This window comes from Arvicanthis niloticus, unplaced genomic scaffold, assembly GCF_011762505.2.
Source record: "Arvicanthis niloticus isolate mArvNil1 unplaced genomic scaffold, mArvNil1.pat.X pat_scaffold_413_arrow_ctg1, whole genome shotgun sequence".
Taxonomy (NCBI): Eukaryota; Metazoa; Chordata; class Mammalia; order Rodentia; family Muridae; genus Arvicanthis; species Arvicanthis niloticus.
In genome coordinates, this window is record NW_023046054.1 from 72,034 (window position 1) to 78,506 (window position 6,473).

The 6,473-nt window shown below is 45.0% G+C and overlaps 1 long non-coding RNA gene across 1 annotated transcript; it reads left to right on the top strand.

The window, feature by feature from the left end:
* Nucleotides 1-3,357: 3,357 nt before the first annotated feature.
* Nucleotides 3,358-6,029, top strand: LOC117702072 (uncharacterized). Its single transcript, XR_004605962.2, has 3 exons — nucleotides 3,358-3,508; nucleotides 3,815-3,914; nucleotides 5,707-6,029. It is a non-coding gene; the product is annotated as an uncharacterized LOC117702072 (long non-coding RNA).
* The last annotated feature ends 444 nt before the right edge of the window (nucleotides 6,030-6,473 follow it).

The window sequence follows — 6,473 nt, forward strand, 5'->3', positions numbered from 1 at the left end:
CTAAGCCACCTCTCTAGCCCCAAAGATTTGTTTTTAAAGATGTATTTATTTGAGTACACTGTAGCTGTCTTCAGACACACCAGAAGAGGGCATCAGATCCCATTACAGATAGTTATGAGCCACCATGTGGTTGCTGGGAATTGAACTCAGGACCTCTGCAAGAGCAGTCAGTGCTCTAAACCGCTGAGCCATCTCTCCAGCCTGATGATTTTTTAAATCATGTATATGTGTCTAAGTGTGAGTACATGCAGGTGCCTACAAAAACCCAAGGTGTGGGTCTCCTCAGAGCTTGAGAACCTGACATGAGGCTGGGAATCACTTGGATCCTCGGCAGGAGTAGTACGTGTTCCTAACCACTGAGCCAGGTCTCCAACTTGGAACTCGGAGTTTTGCTGAAAGAAAATTTAAGTATAATATTGGAGTGATTCCTGGTGATAATGGTGTTTCTAAATACTTCCCAGTTAAGGGATCTAAGACTCAAAACAGTCTTAAGCTGGACTGGATGAAGCAGGTCAGGGAAACTGTGCCCCATGAAATATGCTTCCCTAAACAAGACCTGCATAATGACATCACGTGACATGCTGATAGAGATGGAAGACATTTTTTAAGCTCCCCACCACCAGCAAGATTAAGAGCTAATCAATGCCAGCAGAGAGAATCAGTTTTCTCTAGGGGGAAGTTCTCTGATAGCTCATTCCATCCCAAGTGTTCATCCCTACACATTTACATATGAGCAGTCAGTAGGTTTTATATAAACTGTGGGCAATGGGAACTGAGCCCCGGTCCTCTGTAAGAGTGGGAAACGCTCTTAACCACTGAGCCATCTCTCCAGCTACTGATTTTTTTATTACATTGATTATTGTGTGTGTGCACATGAGCATCACACATTCATGTGCAGGTCAGAGACAACCTGTGGCTGAGGGATGAATCTCATCCCATGTGGATCCTGCAGATTATACTCAGGTTATCAAGCTTGGTGGCAAATGTTTTGATCTACTGAACCGTCTTGCCAACCCACTATTCATTTTTTTTTTAAAGATTTATTTACTTTTTATTTATATGAGTACACTGCAGCTGTCTTCAGAGACACACTTGAAGAGGGCATCAGATCCCATTACAGATGGTTGTGAGCCACCATGTGGTTGCTGGAAAGTGAACTCAGAACCTCTGTCAGAGATGTCAGTGCTCTTAACCGCTCTCTCCAGAGCCATCTCTCCAGCCCCCACTATTCACCTCTTAATAAGTGATTTTCCCCAACTGAGTTTAGATTTGCAAGATGGAGACTAACTACCATAGAACTCCAAGTCCCAGGGAAACTGAACTGAAATCTTCTCAGGCCCTTTACCGTTTCATAATTATCATCAAATTATCATCAAATCTGTTGGAGTCTTAGCAACATTAAGAACTGAAAACCAGGACAAACTTTTGCCTAAGAACCACTAGAATCTAGACATTGGGTTGTTTTCTAAATACGTGGATGTAAGGTGATGCCCCAGTAGTCTTGAATGTTTTGGTAGTGATGCACATTTTTATTCTTGCTGTTGTTTCAAGTGAGGTTCATTACAAATACACCAGTATTTGTAATGGCTACTGTACTGGTTCTCAACTTGACTATATCTGGAATGTATTACAATCCAGAACTGGACTGCTCACCTGTGATGCAGATCTTGAGGCTGGGAGACACAAGTTTCTGACCTAGATCTTGACATGGAGATCTTGAGGCATAGTGGCTATGAATCCCAGGACACTAAGGCAAGGAGACCTCTGAGTTCAAGGTCAGCCTGGGACAAAACAAATCACAGATCCCGGCTTGGTGGTACACACCGCCAATCTGGGCCACACTTTTCTCTGGAGACCTACATAAGGACATTGGAAGAAAGAAGATTTGCTCTTCTTCTCCTTGCATTTACTTGCCAGTATATCTGTTACACTCTATTAGCCTTGTGGGACTGAGCAACTACTAGATCCTTGGACTTCCCATTCACAGCTGACCATTGTTGGGGAGTTGAACTACGGATTGTAAGTCATCATAACAAATTCCCTTACTATATACAGAGACTATCCATAAGTTCTGTGACTCTAGAGAACCCTAATATAGTGTTGAAGTAACAGAATTAGAAGGCAGGCATATTTGGTTGCCACATTAAGCTACTGTTTGCAGTAGCTCCTTAGATTATCGATAGACCTATTTGACCTCTACCTACCAGCCACTCTTTTTTGTCGTTTTTTTTTTTTGTTTGTTTGTTTGTTTGTTTGTTTTTGCAAGGGGGGGTTGTTTAGATAGGGTCTCAATGTGCAACTCTGGCTGTCCTGGAATTCACTGTAGACCAAGCTGGCCTCAAACTCAGAGATCCACCACCTGCCTCTGCCTCTAGAGTGCTGGGATTAACAGTGTGTGACACTACTGCCTGGTTTCTTAACACCAGTTCCAAATAAAGCCCTGCATCCTCCTTACCTAATCTGTCCTTTGATTATGCTGGCTTATTGTTGAGAATGGTTGAAACAAATGTAAATTATGCAACTAGTCTTCCACTGTGTGTGTTGTATGTGAGTGCAGATACCACGAAGGCAGAAGAAAGAGTAAGCTCATGGGAGGTCTCTTATACTCCAGAGGTATGATATAAAGTAAAATTGGGCTTGGCCTGCCTGGGAAGTAAGATTAAAACAAGGTGCCTGACTAGAAGCTATTCTCATCCCGTGAAAGCAGAAATGGACTCGTGCTTTTACCAACAAGACAGACAGACAGACAAAAAAAAAAAAAAAAAAAAAAAAATTAACTTTCAGATTGGAGAGATAGTTTGGTGTTTAAGAGCACTCACTGATCTTGCAGAGGAGTTGGGGTCGATACCAGAACCCACACGGTGGCTCAAAAAACAATCTGCAACTTCAGTTCCAGCTGACAGCCCCTTCTGGCCTCTACTGGCACCAGGCACACACATGGTGCACACAGACATACACAAACAGGCAAAACATCATAAATAGATAGATTTTCACACTAAAGAGATGGCTCAGTGGTTAAGGGCACGGCACTGACTGCTCCTCCTGAGAACCTGGGTTATATTCCCAACACCCAGGTCTAGGCTCACAGCCATCTTTAGTTCCAGAGGATCCAGCACCCACTCCTGGCTCCATAGGCACAAGGATTTCACGTGAGACACATATGTGCAAGAAGAATACGCTTACACGTAACATTTTTTTTAAAAACCTTAAGTCTTTAAAGAAAAATAAAGAAATAGACTTTCCTGAGGAAGATACCTTGTGTAAACAAGCTCTAGGCGCTGCAACTGAGCCCTCTAACACAACAGGAGTGTGGAACTAGACTGTGGCACCCGGAGGGCTGCCCGGATGTGTGCCTGAAGGACCCCAAAGGGCCCACGGACTATCTAACTCAGTGCCTGGTGGACAGGAAGATTGGCGGGAGTACCACGTGAACCCAGAACCAGGGCCCCCATTGGAGCCGGAGTAGCTGAGTCTGGGGTGGACTTTGGCCCGTAGTAGAGAAACCCAGGTTGTGTACTGTTGTGTCCTGGAATGTGGGGGCAATAGGAGGGTTGGGCGCCAAAACTGGGGGCGGGGGGAGTAGGAGGCATGGCTGCAGAAGTGAGGCAGTGGTGGAGTTGAGGAGCCAGCAACCACGTGACCATCATGGGCACTAAAAATGTGGCTTCCTCAGTTGGCCGGGCAGCTTGTAAAATTTGTAAATGTCTGATAGGGTGACCTTTAAGTCAAGCCAGTTTCTTTACTTGACAGCATTTTCTTGTAAACCAATAACTAAAACAGCCCTAACCTAACTGGAACCACACCCTCTCTACAGGTCGCCTGTCCTCCCAGGAGACCCCTTAGCACCCTGGCCTTGGAATGGCTGGATCAGGTTCCTGCACTGATTCACCCAGATAAATACTGTGGAAAGCCAGGTACATACTAGGCACCCTGCATAGGGACTAAGGTGAAGATGGGGAGCTAAATGGACATGAGCTTTCATGAAGCTTTCCTTTAATGAGGAATATGGAATCAAAGGAATCACTAAGAAACCTGACTGTGCCGGGCAGTGGTGGTGCACGCCTTTAATCCCAGCATTTGGGAGGCAGAGGCAGGCGGATTTCTGAATTAGAGGCCAGCCTGGTCTACAGAGTGAGTTCCAGGACAGCCAGGGCTACACAGTGAAACCCTGTCTCAGAAACCAAAAAAAAAAAAAAAAAAAAAGAAGAAGAAGAAGAAGAAGGAGAAGGGGAGAAGGGGAGAAAGGGAGAAGGGGAGAAGGGGACGGAGACGGAGACGGAGACGGAGAAGGAGAAGAAGAAGAAGAAGAAAAAGAAAGCCTGACTGCAGAAGTGAGCTGAGCTCAAATGGGCAAGTAGGGGATGAGCAGGGAGTGGAACACACAAGGTTACGAACACCTCCTTACACACAGATCGTCAGCCAAGAAAGGCCTAGAACTGAAAAAGCCTACGAGCAAAAGAGAGAAGGTGCTCCACATGACCCCAGAGAAGTTCCCAGGGACAGAAGTACCCAAATGAGCTCAAAAATCAGAGACTCCTATAGAAGGTTAAGGAGGGGAATATATGCTTAGCTTTTATTCCAATAGTTGTAATGTACTTGAGAACAGAGTTAGAGTGACAAGAGTAAAAGCCTAGGAACCAATGAGGAGGGTGCCAAAAAGTCCGCAAGAGTAATGGTAGTTATAAGGAGAAGACTTGTGTGGACTTTTTGTCCTTACAGATTTGTATGGGTGAGAGTCTTAGAACTTGGTAATAGTGTGGAGCTGAGGAACTGGAGGTCTCAAGGACATCCCCTTGGGCAGTTGGCCATAGTGCCATGTGATCATGTAGAATATTATTAGGTCAAGTGGGGTATGTGAGCAGAAGAAACTTTAGCATAGTTTCTTTGTTTGGTCTTACCCTGGTACTACTGCCATGACTCCTAAGCTGTATTCAGGCTAAAAATAATGAGACTATTGTGCCCAGTGTGTGGCCCTGTACACCTTCTCTCTATTTGCTAACAAATACATAGACAAATACATAACAAATACAAATGATAAATACATACAAATGACATAAAGTGTTAGATAAGAGATGCTGTGTGGCCATGAGGCATTTTTATTATCCTTCCAATTCTACAGTGGATAGCAGGCAGCTAGAGAGTAGGGCCTTACAACCAGAGGCAGTCAAGCTCAGCAGCGATGGCAGGCGCCTTTAATCCTAGTGCTCAGGGGAGGCAGAGGCAGGCAGATTTCTGAGTTCGAGGCCAGCCTGGTCTACAGAGTGAGTTCCAGGACAGCTAGGATTATATAGGGGAAAAACCTTGTCTCAAAAAAAAACAGGAGACAGTCATTGTAGTCTTATGGCTAGGCTATTGAAGAGTAGACATCATAAACCTTATTTAAAACACACAAAAAAAGTGTAGAAGATAGAAAAGTATTGACAAAGTCAGGTGGCAGTGTCTCAACTTAATTTCTCTTCAACGGAGAGCTCCCTGGTGCCCTTATACTTGTGTGAACCGAATGTATATCTCACAGGATAACCTGAGTGTCCCCTCTACCATCTCATGAGTACAAATAGCCAAGTGAATGAGTGTCCTACAGCCCCAAAATATAACACAGAGTGTAGCTCTGTGAGTGTCGGGTGGAAGCCCTGCTGAGCTTGCAAGGCTACATGGTTCCAGGGTAGAAGGTACTGAGAGCTCAATGCTGTGTGGTCCTTAATCCAGCTCTCCGATGCCAGGGCTGAGATGAGCGCCATCTTGCAAAGTCCTCAGGCTCTCCAACTCACACTAGCCCTGATCAAGCCTGATGCAGTTGCCCACCCACTGATCCTGGAGGTAAGAATGGACCTGAAGCCTCCATTGCACTGTTTCAGGTGACACAGGACCACCTGTGGCAACAAACACTTGAGTCATGTGTTAGATGCTGAGGTTGAAAACCTAGAGGGATCAGCTTGTCTGCCCATCATATAAAGGCCTGAGTCTGACCCTGGATCCCAGATAGTGAAAGGGGAGGACCACCTCTTGTAAGTTGTCATCTGACCTGCGTGTGCATGTGCGTGTGCGTGCACGCGCGCACACACACACACACACACACACACACACACACACACACATACACGCACACACACACACACAGATGCAGCAACCACAAGAAGAGTTAAGAAGAAAAGCAAACTGAGTGCAATGGTGCATGCCTTTAGTCTTCCCAGCACCCAAGAGGCAGAGGCAGACCTGGTCCACAGAGCAAGTTCTAGGATATCCAGAGCTATACAAAGAAACCCCATCTCAGAAAAAGATGAGAAAAAAAAAAAAGCCAAGGGCCATGGAGTCTGACCCTAAGAAGACTGTACTTTTAGAGAGTTACAGCATATCTAAAAGACAAGAAATAGAAGGTTTTGCATTATTTTTATTTATTTTATATGAGCACTAAGTCCTCATGCCTGCACAGCAAATGCCTTCATCCACTGAACCATCTTCTTGGCTCAATTTTT